Raw genomic sequence first — 13,989 nt, forward strand, 5'->3', positions numbered from 1 at the left:
TCGGCTAGTTGACCGACGGTAGTTCATATCTTACAGTTGTGGACATTGTTGGTGCGACGTTTCATACGCATACTGGCGACCTGGTTGGCTCGACAGTTTCTTGTGTATCTAGACCTTGTTGTGTCGAGCTTCCTATCGTATATTGTGACCTTGTTGGTCGAGTTTCATATCCTTGTGACTGGGACTAGTTGTCGGAGTTTCATACCTATACTTACGACCTTGAGTGGTCGATTTGTTTACAGGGATCGACCCTGCGGTCGATGGCGCCGTGGGGCGGGCAGATTTGTCGCCGGGTTTGCGACGGTTTGATCATTACATATTGCATTGAATCGGCCCCATGCTCGTCGCATTCCACGAACGACGTGGCGGTCTTTATCACCGCAAGGAGTTCCTTTTCCGGAAAAAGTGGTTGAATGGTGACAACCACGTGGCTCTAGAGGCGGTTATATGTCATGTTAGACCGGACAGTAGGTTACGTAGTCGGAGGGTGTTGCGGTTGCGGACCTCCAGGGCACTTGGCTGAGGTCTGCTGGTGCTGCCAGAGTATGGTTCAGATTTGGGTAACTTTGGAGCTGATTGTCATTGACGCATATGTTTTATTAGTTAGCCAGTCGTTGCATGAATACGTTCAGTCTTTTACTTTATGTTATCTTGTACTTGTAGCATATTCATGTATACTTTCTGTTCCATTACATAGCGATAGAAACCGTTATTCAGTATAGTTCTACTTACTTCAAGTTTATCGCCTATTGTATATATTGGCTCGTTACCTATTTATTTCCAACTGACCGTGTTGTTGTATTAGTTCTTCGTTGAGTCCGGTGGAGTACTCCTCGCCTTCTTCGGCTTGCGGTACCCACTGGGAGGGGAGACATGTTTACATGTTCTCACCTCCCCCACCATTTTTCAGGTATCGCGGGCGATAAGTAGTGGGACGAGACGTGAGGTACGTGTGTAGCGGTCGATAGAGCTTTCGACCCAGGTTATTTCGGTATAGTTATTACCCTTATTATTTCAGTTGTTATAGCTTAGATAGTTATATGGTTCAGTATTTTTATTACATTTGAAAATATGGATTTTCGTGAATGTAATAAACGGATTTCTGGATTTTGTAAAATAAAAGGTTTTCTATCCCTCGTGGTAGCATTTTTAAAGAATAAAGATTTCTGTATAGGAAACAGTTTTCAAAAGGTTTTCTATGGATTTTGCATCTTAGTATTTCAAAACCTGTTTCTGTGGTTGGAAATATTTTAACTAATAGATGTGAATTTATGTTTAAATTAATATTGAATATATAAATGTGAACCTGTGATGTGAATTGTGCATGAATATATAATCGTTGGTTATTTGTATGTTCATTTGGTTGTGGTTGTACCTGGGTTACTTTTTGTACTTGTGTGACGCCGTGCAAATACAGGGGAGACTCTGTCCGTGTGAATAGTGGATTCCCTGTGTTTGTGGCGGATCTGGCATACTCTGGGGTCAGGCTTTTCAAAAAAAAAAAAAAAAAAAAAATTATTAAGGCCCCATTTTTCGCTACTGTTTAAAACTAAACAGGGACTCCGGGCTCGTACAGGGTTCACAAGATTTACTAACATTATAAATAGCTTGAAAGCCTTAGGTAAGGATTTTCCTCAATCGGACTTGGTACGAAAACTTCTTCGTGTGCTACCAAGAAGTTGGATACCTAAGGTTACGGCTATCCAAGAAGCTCATGACTTAGACAAAGTAAAAATTGATGAACTTGTCGGATCACTCATGGCTCATGAACAACGCCTCAAAGAATACGACAACGAAGCAGCTCCCGAGAAAAAGAAAAGCCTTGCACTTAAGGGAGTCATTGCTTCCGAGAGTGAAGATGGCGAAGAAGGTTCGAGCGAAGAAATCGCTATGATTTCAAAAAGGCTCGATCGACTAATCAAGAAGCACAACTTGAGGAGACCTAAACGAGACGGGTTCAAAGGTGAAGGATTCAAGAAAGGAATCATTTGCTACAATTGTAATAAACCAGGACATTTGAAAAGTGAATGCACTCTTCCAAACAAAACTTTTAAGAAAGACAAGAAAAATAAAGCCTTCAATGCACTAAATTGGGACGCCCCCGACGAATCTAGCGATGATGAATCGGAAAACGAAGTAGCCCAAATTTGCCTTGAGGAGCAAAGCTCAATCCTATGTCTTATGGCTCTTGAAGATGAGGTGTGTCTCCAATCAAAAGGTGCAAATGACAAATGGTACTTGGATAGCGGATGCTCAAGACATATGACTTGGGACCAAATCAAGTTTAAATCAATTGAAATGAAAGATGGAGGATTTGTTACCTTTGGAGACAACACTAAAGGAAAGATCATTGGAATCGGCACAATTGGTAATGAAAAGGTTAATATTTCAAATGTCCTTTTAGTTGATGGTCTTAAGCATAATTTACTAAGCATTAGTCAATTATGTGACAAAGGCTATTTTGTTAAATTTGAAACATCTCATTGTAGCATTCTTGATCCATCTACAAATGAGGTAGCTTTTATGGGTTTTAGATCCAAGAATGTTTACACCGTTGATTTAGGCAAACTCTCACATGAAGGAGAAAAATATTTTTCGGTTCAAATTAACAAATTTTGGCTTTGGCATAGAAGGTTAGCACATGCTAGTATGGATTCTCTATCAAAACTCTCCAAAAGAAAACTTGTAAAAGGTTTACCTAAAATAGACTATACCAAAGGTGAGGTTTGCAATGCTTGCGCTCAAGCAAAGCAAGAAAATCATCTTTTAAATCCACAAATGTTGTTTCCACAACTAGGCCTTTGGAATTGATTCATATGGATCTCTTTGGACCAATTGATGTCTCTAGCCTTGGCGGAAGCAACTATGTTTTCGTAATTGTTGATGATTACTCAAGATATACTTGGACTTTATTTTTAAAACACAAGTATGATACTTTTAAATCATTCAAAAACTTTGTCTATCGTATTCAAAATGAAAAGAATTGTATAATCTCCAAAATTAGAAGTAATCATGGTGGTGAATTCGAAAATCATAACTTTGAAAAGTTTTGCAATGAATTGGGAATAGAACATCAATTTGCTACCCCTCGAACACCTCAACAAAATGGGGTTGTTGAACACAAAAATAGATTTCTCCAAGAAATGGCTAGATCTATGTTAATTGAGGGGGAGTTGCCTAAATATTTTTGGGCCGAAGCCGTAAACACAGCTTGCTATATTATGAATCGTGTTCTAATTCGACCAATCTTTGAGAAGACTCATTTCGAATTATGGCATAATAGAACTCCCAATATTGGTTACTTTAAAATTTTTGATTGTAAATGTTTCATTTTAAACACAAAAGACAAGTTGAGAAAGTTTGATGCTAAATCCGACGAAGCAATATTCCTGGGTTATTCCTCTACTAGTAAAGCTTATCGAGTGTTAATTGACGAACTTTAATAATAGTGGAAAGCATGCACATTCTCTTTGAAGAATATAAGGGAAAGGATACTTCCTATGAAGATGATCTTCTGGACTTTGAGAAGTTAAATATAAACTCCACACCCCAAGAAGTTGAACCATCTAAGAAAAGTGAGGAGTTCATCTCTAAAGAGATTGAACCCACTCCCTTACCTAAAGTGTGGAAATTCACCACTTATCATCCCAAGGACTCCATCATTAGAGATCCAAGTCAAAAAGTCAAGACAAGATCCTCTCTTAAATTACTTTGTGACCACTTGGCTTTCATATCTCAAATTGAACCTAAAAATTTTGTTGAAGCTAGTAATGATGAAAATTGGCTCATTGCGATGCAAGAAGAACTCAACCAATTTGAGAGGAACCAAGTTTGGACGCTTGTGGAAAGACCGACTGATCATACCGTTATTGGCACTAAATGGGTTTTCCGAAACAAGCGAGATGAATCCGGTATTGTGGTTCGAAACAAGGCTAGGCTAGTGGCCCAAGGTTTCAACCAAATTAAAGGGATTGATTTTGATGAAACATTTGCACCGGTTACTAGACTTGAAGCTATTCGAATTCTTCTAGCATTTGCCTCTTATATGAATTTCAAATTATTTCAAATGGATGTAAAAAGTGCTTTCTTAAATGGATACATTTCCGAAGAAGTTTATGTTGAGCAACCACCCGGTTTTGAAAAACATAACTTTCCGGATCACGTTTTTAAGCTTTTAAAAGCACTTTACGGTTTAAAACAAGCTCCTAGAGTCTGGTGTGAAAGACTTAGCACTTTTCTTACTTCAAATAATTTTTCAAGAGGAAAAGTTGACACCACATTATTTATCAAAATTAAGGATAAAAATTTTCTCATTGTACAAATTTATGTGGATGATATTATATTTGGTGCTACTAATGAATCTCTTTGTAAAGAATTCTCTAAACTAATGCAAAATGAGTCTGAAATGAGCATGATGGGCGAGCTCTCATTCTTCCTTGGACTCAAAGTTAAACAAATAAAATATGGAATATTCATTAATCAAGCCAAGTATGCAAAAGATCTAATCAAAAGATTTGACTTGGAAAGCTCAAAAGAGACAAACACTCCAATGAGTGCCTCAACTAAACTTGACAAGGATGAAAAAGGCAAGGATGTTGATATCAAACTCTATCGAGGTATGATTGGCAGTTTACTTTATCTTACCGCGAGTAGGCCAGACATTATGTTTAGTGTTTGCTTGTGTGCTCGGTTTCAAGCTCAACCTAAGGAGTTACACTTAGTGGCTGTAAAGAGAATTCTTAGATATGTTAAAGGGACTCTCAACTTAGGATTATGATATCCCAAGGGCACTAATTTTAATCTCATTGGCTTTTCGGATGCCGACTTTGCCGGGTGCAAAGTTGATCGGAAAAGTACGAGTGGGACTTGTCAATTTCTTGATCACTCCTTAGTTTTATGGTCTTCAAAAAAGCAAAATTCGGTTGCACTTCAACCGTCGAAGCCGAATATACGCGGCGGGTTGTTGTTGTGCACAAGTTTTATGGACGAAACAAACCCTTGAGGACTTTGGAGTACATCAAAAACAAGTTCCAATCAAATGTGATAATTCTAGTGCGATCAACATATCTAGAAATCCTATTCAACATTCTAGAACTAAACACATTGAAATTAGACATCATTTTATTAGAGATCATATTCAAAAAGAAGATGTCACTATAGAATTTGTGGGCACTCATAATCAATTAGCGGACATTTTTACTAAACCACTTAGTGAGGATAGGTTCACTCAACTTAGAAGAAAATTGGGAATGATTGATTTATCTGCTTGATTTTCTCTTTTTGATTGACTGTTATTTTGTCTTTATTTTTGCCTTGCATTTTTTTTTTTTGGAAGCACCTTTTGCTTTGTGCAAATTCCGGACAGAAATTTTCGGTCGCCCGAAAATTTTCGGGCGCCCAAAACATGCGTTGACCGCAGTGCCTCGTCTGACCGACCTAACGGGTTAACGGGTTTCGGATCCGGGCGACCGCTCGGTTCGCACCCGCGCTCGAAAACCAGCTTTGACCACTGCGCCACTTTGACCGCCCTGGCGGGTTACCGGGTTCCGGATCCGGGCGATCGATCCGACCCGCACTTACACCCGAAACCCGCTAGCGGGGCTCCCTTGTCGTCCCAGCCACCCGAGCCCTCTTTTTCATTTTTTTTCTTCTTCTTCTTCCTCCTCCCAGTCCGATCGCCCACTTCCTGCGCCCAGCCCGCGTCAGATCCGTCCAAAACTCCTCCAAAACTCAGATTTCCTCTCCTTCCTCTTCAATCTGTGGTATTTCTTCTCTATTTTTTTTCTTTACAAACTGATATCCGTAATCTTGCTTTTATTTTTATTTTTTTACAGATTTCTTGTACTTTGTGCAACATAATCCTTTTCTCTACCTAGATCTACATCATTTCATCTTAAATCTTGCATTTTGTCATCTTTTGCATAAACCCTAGATTTTTTTTTGTTTAAACCCTAATTATTTTTTAATATATATATATATATATATATATATATATATATATATATATATATATATATAGAAAAATGCCTAGAACTAAAAATGCATCAAGGGGCCCTTCACATAGAGATTATCAAAATGAAGATTTTGATGCTTTTAACTTTATATCTAGAGATGCTCAAGATAAATTTCTTTTAGGCCGTCCCGTTCAACCTTGCCATAACATTCATCATCTAAATTTTGATTGTTATGAACTTTTGGATAAGCTCACACAAGTCGGTTGGGATTTTTTTGTTCAAAATTCGCGACCTTTTTATTCAGACCTAATTAGGACTTTTTATGCAAATGCCACTTTTAATTCCGAATTTACTACTATTACTTTCCACTACCGGGAATGTGTTTTTGCAATTTCTCCTATCCTTCTTCACACTGTTTTAAACTTCACACTGTTTTAAACATTCCAAATGACGGCGTTTGCTACTACCAAACCAACACTTGTAACTTTCTTGCATTTTCTGAGGCGCAATTCCGCAATCATTTTCTTTGTGAAGATTCTACTTCACGAGAAGATTACTTTCATCTTTTCTTTCCTCACCGCCTCGCTCACTTTTTACTTACTAAAGTAGTTCTTCCTCGAGACGGTCACCACACCGCTGTTCAAAAACTTGATCTTTTTCTACTTTATCATCTATTTGTAGGAATCCGGGTTAATTTGGGGTATATCATCATTCGCCACATGGCCGTCGCCGCTTCTCATCCCTCGCGCTCACTTCCATATGGCTCTTTGCTCACCGCCGTCCTCGAGTTCATGTCGTTTGATCTTTCCGACGTGAGGCCGATGAAGTACCCTTCTGCCATTTCTACCGCCACTTTTTCCACCCTAGGCTTCAAGAGAAATTGTCATGACATTTGGGTAAGAAAGCATGTAATTGATTCGCCGAGCGAGCATAGTGATGACAATACCGACGCCGAGGATGATCCTATGCCTTATGAGCCGCCACCTCGAGCGCCTTCTCCACAAGTTGAGTCGCCACCTCGAGCGCCTTCTCCACCTTTTGAGCCACCACCTGTTGTGCCTCCGCCTTATGCTCCTCCTCCTATGGATTTTCAAGACCAAGTTTTTAATCGACTAGATAGGATGGAAGAACATATGCACACTTTACAGACAGACGTTTCCGGCATCAAGGCATACATGGACTCTCTCTTTGGACCTTCTAGTGCCTTTTATGTCGCATATGGACCCCACGTTGATCGACCATCATCCTCCACTATGCCTCCACCGGTTTCGCCCACGGGTCATGAGGATGATGATGAAGAAGATGAAAATAATGACTAGCTCTATTTTACTTCTTTATGCTTTCTTTTATGCTATTCCTATGCTATATCTTATGCTTCATCACTTTTTGCTAGTCTCCATTATATTTCTTTTTGTTAATGACAAAGGGGGAGACTTTGTGATGTGATATATATTATGCTACACTTGTGATATATGAACCTCGTTTATGCTGCACTTGTGATATATGAACCTTGTTTATATTTTGTGCTTACTTGGTTATTATTTTTTTCTGATATATGCTATGCCTATGATTGTGTTATATGTTTGTTAAATATATGCATATATTTAGGGGGAGTATTCTATTCTTTTGCTCTCTACTCATTTGAATATTATCACATTATTTGTCATCATAAAAAATGGGGAGATTGTTGGCCTAGTGGCCCTAATCTTTTATTAGATTTTGATGATAACAAATAATTACGATTATTAGACTAATTCTTTATCTTCAGTTTTTGTGTTTTAGATCTTTATATCTTCAAAAAGGACTCAAGATGGGCAATCTTCTAGCACCGAGCCTCACCACTTGAAGCTATATCTGCTTTCTTTGTCAAAAAGACAAACTCACTCTCTCTATTCTTTATTTGATGTTCTATTAGAGTGAGAAATTTTGAGCTAAATTTAAAACTATTCATCTTATCACCTTATAGATCACTTAAATATTTTCTAACTTTTGATTAGGTGCATAGGATTTTTAAATATTCAAAAAACGGCTCAAATTCTGTGTTCTGTCAAGTTGCGATTTCTGGACCCTGTTCCGGGCGCCTTAAAGTGGATCCAAATCTCATGAGATTTTTTGGATCCTGCCTGTTTGCTGTTCGGGTGGTCCAGAAACTTCTTTACCGGATCTGGTCCCCCGAATTTTAGTTTAGGGCGACTGAAAGTGTTTGACTTGATAGGTTGCGTATCAGCCCAAAAAGTTCTGACGCAGGCGGTGCGCGCGTTGAAAATCTGGGCACCCACATCTTCTGGAAGTCCAAAATGATCCCGAATCCAGGAAAATCCGGCTGTCAGAAAAAGTTGTCCCTCGAGATCTGGGCGCCCACAATTTCTGACGGCCCAAATCCAGAGAAAGCGACACGTGTCAAAAAAGCTGTTCCTCGTGTTCTGGGCGCCCACAACTTTTGACGGCCCGAACATACAAAGTCAAGAAAAGCGGCGCACGTGGTCTGACAGGCAGCTGGCGTGCACAACTTCTGAGCGCCCGGAAACAGGTTTAAGGCGCCCGAAAGTACAACTAACAAAAGCTGCCCGAAGCTATAAATAGATGGTATTGAGGCCTTTCTCATGAGCAACTAGATAGTTCATTTTGAGCTTAAAAATTTAGTGTCTCTAATACTCTTAGCTCTCAATTCTCTCTCTATACTTGAGTGAAATTTGTAGTGAGATTTAATCTTGTAAAAAGAGAGAAAATCAAAGTCTTGAAGCTTGAAAAGAAGAAGGAGTTGGTGTGAAGGCTTGGTGCTTGCCCGCAAAAGCATCATTTAGTGGAGATCCAACATTCTCTAGTATTGAGAAGTTGGCGGGGACGTAGGCAAAGTGCCGAACCTCGAAACAAATCGATTGTGTGCTTTTGAGTTTGCATTTCTTTAAACTTCTCACTTTTATTTGCATCGGATCTTTAATTTGCTTGATTATTTGGATTTTTATTTTAGAAAGCTAATTCACCCTCCCTCTTAGGTTGCCATTTTGATCCTCATTAGAGTTTAAGATATTTGGCATAGAAAACTTTAGGCCGGACAGACCCCCAGGATATAGGACGAGAGAGACGTGATTTATAGTGAAAGTCAAAATATTGAATTACACAACCTCTTCAAAGAGAATTGAAGTATGATTAAAAAAGATGTGTCTTTTCCTTCTGGATAATTATGTTGGCTGCAGACAACATAATATCATAGAGGAAGAGGGATGTTCTTCTAGACTTTCGTTTGATTGGGTCGAGTTGCGAGACTTAGTATAACTAATCTGTGTTTTGATATCAGGTGATCAGGATGGAGCGGTGATCACAGCCACCTAAAGAATCTGCCCTAGGATAGCCAGAGGAGTAGGGTCAGAGCGGTTCTAGTAAGATAGGTGAGCTTCGAGAGCAGATGACTGGGATGCCAGGGATGATGGGAAGGTTATGTGAGTTGTTAGCACAACAGGTTAGTACTACACAGCAAAGGCCAATATAGAATGCTCTACCATCGAGTGTTCTGATAAATTCTCCTAGAGTAGTGGTACCCCCAGCGGAGACTGTTACCAAGAGATTATGACTGACTGGGGTGATGACAAAGGGCAGACCAGAGATGTCAGAGGCAAAGCAGAAGAGAGCACGTGTGAGACTAGTTGAGTTTAAGAGATTCGATCCGCCCAGATTTAGTGGTCATAATATGGAGTCATGGGAAGTGAAAGCTTGGGTAAGAGCTTTGGAAAAGCTTCTTGAGGATCTATACATTCCAGAGAGGGATAGAGTACACTTGGTAGTATATTGTCTTGAAGGAGATGCTCATTCCTGGTGGTTAAGTATACATACAGACAGGTTTAAGAGTCTAACATGGGAGGAGTTCCGAGGGATGTTATATGGGGCCTATTTTCCTAATAGTATGAAGGAAAAACTTGAAGATGATCTGAGGAAAATGAGACAAGGAGATCGAATTGTCCAATAGTACGCGAGAGAGTTTGTCCGAGTTCTAAGCTATGTACCTTTTGTAACACGAGATGAGCGGCATAAGATATATTTATTTGAGAGAGGATTACGACCAGATATTTATCAGTTTGTATAACCGCAACAACTTTGGACTTTGGATGAGGTGATTAAGATGGCTTTATAGGTTGAGAGAGGTGCGGCAGTAATGAAGGAACAGACTGAAATATGGGAAAGAAAAAAAAAAAAAGAGAAGAAGAAACCGGCAGAAAGTAGCTGGGAGCAGTCTAGTTCAAGGAGACCGCCAAAGTATTCATGATCTCGTTTTCAGGGTCATGAGTCTTATGTGGGACGGAGGTCTGGGGAACCACAGCAGCAGTAGCGGCGGCAACATGAGAGATGTGTGATTTCTGGTGTAACACACTGGACCTTTGCAAATTGCGAGGTTCGAGTGATTGGTTGTGTTCCGAGCTTTTCCACACCTTGTGGACGGTCCCGAGGATTGAGGTTAGAAGCCTAGCACCGAAACCCGAAAAATCGAATTTTTGGTTGACTCTCGGGTAGCCTTCTGTAATATACTGAATCTTGAGCCCCTTGGTAAGTTCGAGGGTTGGATCGGCTTTTGGAACTGGTCTACGACTTTTGCAAGACTATTGAAAGGTTTTTGATAAGTTACTAGAGTAAGTAAGTAACTAGAAATGAAAAAGTGCATCGCAAATGCATTATCAATTGCAATGCTTCGAATTTGGTCAATTACGAAGTTCGAACGTGGGAAAAGGTAAATGAAACTGCCCTACACATTCTAAAGGGTTTGGACAAGTTTTTGGACAAGTTAGAGAGTGATTGGATGACTAAAAGCAAGAAAGTGCATTGCTTTGGACGAAATCAGCATTTTTCTGCTTGCTGTACCGGTACAGCCATCACCTTGTACCGGTACAGACTGGCAGAAACGTGGCAGCAAGGGTCTTTTGGTCATTTCACCTCTTGTTCTTATCTATTTCAGTCCAGCACGATCAGGGATGTTTGCTGGAGTGTGCTAGAGCTCAGAGGAGCTGCCCTACACCTTTCTCTCTCTCTCTCTCTAGGATTTTTCTCTCTCTACAAAGGAGTCGCCGTTTTGCGCCGATTTCGCGTCCCGTTCGACGCTCGCTGTTTAGGTGGACTTGGGGCCAGCTTTTAAAAGGTAAACTGGAGTGTTTTGACAGTATGATTCATGTCTAATGCTGAGAATCACTGGAAAAGAGCTTTAGAGAGATAATTAACTTGATTTCTCTCTAATTCATGGTTTAGTGTCGGATTTCGAGCCATTTTGGTGTTGTTGCTCCTGGCTGATTCGGAGAGGGATTGCAGCAGCTAAAGAGGAGTTCCTCAGCTGTGAATTAGCCATCTTAGACCAGGGATAAACTACTTCAAGGCTGGACCAAGGTAATTATTGGTGCATGAAGCTATTTCGCGATTATACGAAGTTTATTTGACTAGCTTAATGCAGTTTGGATTGTGCTCTTCGCAGCAGGTTTGCGGATTAATTTAAGCTTAATTGGTACCTTGGGGACTGGTTAGAAGGTGTTCTAACCTGAGGTAAGCAGGAATTGCAGTCAGAAAACTGAAATTGTAAGATTCCGACTATAGTTATTACTATTTGACGATTTTGATGCCGTTTTGGAAATTGTTCGCAGCGGACTTGCGACGGACTTTCGGATTACCTCCTGCTGATGCGTAAAGGCTTTTAGAAGTTTAACTTGAGGTATTAACTGAGCCAAAATAGGGATTCAAGTTATTACTTGGTACTAAGTGCAAATTGTACCGAAATTGGACATTTCGGCCGTAGTTTTGATGCACTTTTCGTGTTTCGTTTTCAGCAGAGTTGGGGCTCCGTTGAGCAGAGTTTCGAGACTTCTTTTGGCTGGATTGAGCTTGGTGATAGGTGGGTCGGACCTTCCCAAAATGGGTGAATTCCCTCTATGTCTCCTCTGACATCTGAGTTGAAGTTATTTCATATTCATGTGAATATATGTATAGTTTAAGGCATTGAGACATGCACTGATATGTAGATCATATCGGAAATGATAGCATCTCTAAATGGTAATGAAAGATTCATGACTTGTCCATTCTACATGGTTACCTGTTAAGTACTATGGATTCATGATACTAGTAGCTTGCATATGCAATTTGGCTTGATGTTATCCACGAGGATAGAATGGTAAATTCGTGAATGGACCAAGTAGTTCTGTTGAACAACAAAGAGACTGATGTACTTAGGATTGAGCTATGTAATGTTATATAACAAGTATAATGGCTAAACTCTGAAAGATCAGGTAAAGACTTGTGTTGCATATGCGTTCCTAATTGTAGAAGGAATGGTATGAAGATCACGTGAAAAGTATTTTATCGTTTATATTCCTTCATTCACATGATAGATTTATATTGTGGTATATATTCTAGTAAGTAACTAGAAGTTTATATGATGGCATAATTGAATGATATACAACTGAATATAATCTAGTAGATGACTAGATTTAAAAATGATGACATACTTGTATAGTCAAGTAGAGATGATTGTTTCATATTTGTTTGCTTCGAGTAATAGAAGTTTATATTGAACTTCAGGTTATGTGCCATGAGTCGATGACCAGAACCTTAGTAAACCACTTTCTTTATGTGTAAGGAGTAGTGAGAGATTGTGAGTGACTGACCAGGTATAGCCTGATAGAATCACTAGTGTGATGTAAAGCTTTAACTTGTCAAGTTATATTAACGACTGGTAAAATCTTATCAACAAGTTGTTGATAGTGACTTATGATTGGGTACTACAGTGCCGACCTTGGGTCGAGTTGAGATTCCATGTCAGAGACATGATGTTGTTGAGATATTTGTACCTTGGACTATAGCTAGCATGCCATTATGCTCTTTCGTACATGCTTGCGGGGGTCGCGCCCCCCAAGCCCTGCGTTCCGGAGTGGCTTGAGTTGAGATACCATGTCAGGGACATGATGCTGTTGTGAGATTGGTACTATGGACTACGCTTTACATGCCATTGTGCGCGTTCGCACACGCTTGCGGGGTCGCTCCCCCCCAAGCCAGCACTCCCGAACAGCTTAGCGACAGATGCTCGCAAATGTACGAAGTGAGCGCTGAAATGGAATGCCGTGGGGGAGGCTCACTCCTCGAGTGGGAATGTTGACTACCACGGGGCCATTAGGCACGGCGCGGCTCGAACTTACCTTGTGTAAGTCTGTTGGAAATTGGGTTATGTCAAGTACTTTAACCTTAGCTGGACATAGTAGTAAAGTTACTTTATGTCTTTGGTTAAGTGAACTTATTGATGAACATACTAGAAAGTTGACATCTAAAGTGAGCTTAGTGATGAATAACCTAGAAGTCGACATCCTGACGGGTTAGCAACATAATGAGTGACATTATGTTTATTTCTTGCTAATGAAAAAGGTAATTACATGATATCGTCTGTAATTTCGGTAAAGTGAATTATCTTGCATACAGTCTGGTCTATGTTTGGTTAAATTGTCAAGTAATATGATTGATGGAATCTATCATGATAATTGATACCTGCAATCTATTGATGTATATTTTATTGTTCAGCAAATAGTATGAGTAGTTTATTTTAATATCTGTTGCATGTAATTGCTTATTGAATTATCTGCATTTACTTGGTTATTTATTGTTATCTACTCATGCCACAGTGGACCTAGTGGTGTACTTCGCCACTCTCGGCGGCTTACCCACTGGGAACTATTGTTTAATAGTTCTCACGCCCTCTTTGTTGTTGCTTTTACAGAGCCTTCCACTGCGGGAAAGGCTAGGGTTCTTGGCAAGGGGTCTGCGGCTAGCTAGAGCCTTTTTGGACGTGTACTAGATGACCTCCACCAGTTTATGTAGTTTAGTACAGAGATGTATATTAAATTTTTGTAATTGTACTGTATTTTTATTTCCTGTAGTAAGGTTTGGATTGTATAAGTTTAAACTTACAAGTCTTGCTCTGATTACCTGGTTAGAATTATATGCTTTTACTATATGATTTGTAGACGCCTTGTGTATGCTTGAGTTGTGGTGTACACGGCGGATCTGTGCACGCGAC

The 13,989-nt window shown here is 39.8% G+C and overlaps 2 long non-coding RNA genes across 4 annotated transcripts; both read left to right on the forward strand.

Annotated features, from left to right (window-relative positions):
• Positions 10,918–11,438, forward strand: LOC109728835. 2 transcript variants are annotated; one of them, XR_002221130.1, is made up of 3 exons: positions 10,918–11,079; positions 11,187–11,321; positions 11,410–11,438. It is a non-coding gene; the product is annotated as an uncharacterized LOC109728835 (long non-coding RNA). The 2 variants fall into 2 exon arrangements; XR_002221129.1 differs by having other exon boundaries at positions 11,407–11,436.
• On the forward strand, positions 11,453–13,705 carry LOC109728836. 2 transcript variants are annotated; one of them, XR_002221132.1, is made up of 4 exons: positions 11,453–11,474; positions 11,573–11,640; positions 11,756–11,820; positions 13,690–13,705. It is a non-coding gene; the product is annotated as an uncharacterized LOC109728836 (long non-coding RNA). The 2 variants fall into 2 exon arrangements; XR_002221131.1 differs by having other exon boundaries at positions 11,759–11,820.

The sequence above is a fragment of the Ananas comosus genome, linkage group 24, assembly GCF_001540865.1.
Source record: "Ananas comosus cultivar F153 linkage group 24, ASM154086v1, whole genome shotgun sequence".
NCBI classification, from domain to species: Eukaryota; Viridiplantae; Streptophyta; class Magnoliopsida; order Poales; family Bromeliaceae; genus Ananas; species Ananas comosus.